The sequence below is a fragment of the Ochotona princeps genome, chromosome X (genome assembly GCF_030435755.1).
Source record: "Ochotona princeps isolate mOchPri1 chromosome X, mOchPri1.hap1, whole genome shotgun sequence".
NCBI lineage: Eukaryota > Metazoa > Chordata > Mammalia > Lagomorpha > Ochotonidae > Ochotona > Ochotona princeps.
The window spans coordinates 45,026,767-45,029,201 of NC_080865.1; positions in this window are offsets into that span (position 1 = coordinate 45,026,767).

The following is a 2,435-nucleotide window of genomic DNA, read 5'->3' on the forward strand; positions in this document are numbered from 1 at the left end:
TGGGGGCGGGGCCTCGGCTGCCCGCTGCCAGCGCTCACAATCGCCGTTCCCCTTCCGGGGTCGCCCCGCGAGGTTCCGGGTGGGCTCCCTGCGCGGGCCCCGGTGGCTCTCGGCTGGCCCTTCGTGCTGCCCGAGCCCCTCAGTGGGTGGACGAGGTCGGCTTCAGCCGAAACGGGCGCCCTGCGGCCGTCCGCTGACCACCCTTGTTCTCGCTCGGTGAAACTTTGGCCACGTGGGGGCAGTGTGGGACCGCAGATGGCCGCCGCTCGGGTCCGCCTCCGCCCCTCGCGTTTGAAAAAAACCTCCCGAGACGCAAAAAATGACTCAAAGTCAGAATGCTTCTCTTAAGAGAGGCACTGCTTTTAAACCAGCCTGGCAACAACCAATCTACCGCTTTTAACATTTGTTTGGAGCTCATATCTCCAAATATGAAAAGCCCATGTTCTTACACTAGTCATCTCGAATAAGACCATGCAAAGCGATTCAGCGTATACATCGATTACTTCTTCTCCCCTTCAGTTTTGCTGCTTCCTACTATCGGATGACACACAATTGGGTGGGCTATACTTGGTTGGGGGATGTCATGGTTACAAACAACTTGCAGGACAGCTTATATATATTTTTTATTAACATTGCAGTATGTGACAGTTTCATAGGCTCTGGGTTTCCCCCATCCCCTCCCCATACCCTTCCCCCATTGTGGATTCCTCCACCTTGTTGCAATATTACAGTTCAAATTCAATCAAGATTCTTTCCTATACCAAGCATAGAGTCCAGCTACTTATTGTCCAGATGGGTTGAACAGTTTCTTGGGGAGACCATTTTTGGTCTGAAGGTAGAGGTGGTACAATATCGTCCCAGTCAATTAAGAGTCCCAATATAACATCAACAACGATTGAGGACAGCTTATATTCTAAGGGTAATTCACTTTGCATACAAGCTTCTCTGTTTTTTTTGAGAGGTGTATGGAACCAAAGCAATGCATGGTGGTCCCTTCCGAAGCACATATACTAACAGCGGAAGGAGACAGGTTTGCAAGACCCTTGCTCCAGCAGGACAAATTCCTGAAGCCTTCCATTTTTGTGCAGTAGGCAATTAGTTCAAGGTCAGGATCTTGGAAGCCATTGCCCCACCACTTAGGTGGGGTGTTATTGCATTTTAGTGTAACCACTCCCTTCACAAGCCCCATGAAGGTCCATGAGATGGAGGGGGCTTCCTTTCTTGGTCCTTCTTCCATCTTTGTGCACTCTGACTCTTGGCCTCCCAAGTGCCTGCCTGCTCTCTGGCTTCCCTACAGACAGACTCCAAGGACAGGTGGCCCCTTCAGCATGGCCCCTTTGTGTCTGTATTCCTCATCTGATGTTCACTGCTTGGGCGGGACAGTGAAGATGTTAAGGCTAAGATGCTTTGTATTTTCAATGTGTGTACTTTGGATAGTTATGGGAGAGGTGAGTCCTAGCAGTGATGGAATGTGGGCAGAGAAGCCAGGGAAAGGTGAATGTGTGTCCAGGTTATTTGCTGTATGTCCCTTAGGAGAACTTACACAGCTGGGACATAGGTCTTCAGCTTAACGGATGGATTTCAGGCTAATGACCAGGCTAATGACCTTTTTTTTTTTTTCCCCTATTGAGACTGGATTGCCATATGGACTTGTGATTGGCTATTTCTAGTGTGCTCTGTTATCACGAAGCTTGGTTAATTAAGACTCCTTAATACAAAAACACCCTTGATTGGTCTGGCATGATCTCACTCACATCCGGCAACACCATATTTCATACTTTTGTGTGATCAAACAGGATCACCCGATCTTTTTATATTTTTCTTTACATAAAGGTTTTGCATTCTGGGTGTGTTTTTTTAAAGGCAATACTGTGGATCCCGTAAATTGACACTATGAACCTGCAGTAGATCAAGATCTTCTACTGAATCATCTCTGAAATTTCTTTAAGTTCTATCCTGGTCACAGGAGGAAAACCGCATGCGTTGGGTAGAAGATAGCTTCTACTGAAATAATGTCACAATACTGGATGGGGGAGTGTTTCCTGAAGATGCTGTCCTCTAAGTAATAATGCAGGAGCGTCTTTTGCAAACTCAACTACATATCTGACACGTATTAATGTCAACCATCTCTTCAATTTCAGTCTATAAATGTTGTTGAGAAATTTTCTTGGGTCAGAAAAATTTGTAGCAAGTAGTACCACTTGGGTCAAGAGATACATCAGTGCAGAATAAAAGGGCGGATCAGTGCCACTTAGCACACCAAGCCCCTTGGAGTCTGTGCAATCACCAAGAAACTATGAAAACGACAGAACTGCTCATGACCTCCACGGTCAAATCTCACAGGAGAGGCTCATTTTCTGGAAACAAGCACAGCAAAGTCAGAGGAAAGGTCGTAAGGAGATTCATTTCTGTTAGGAGAAAAAGTTACCATTTTG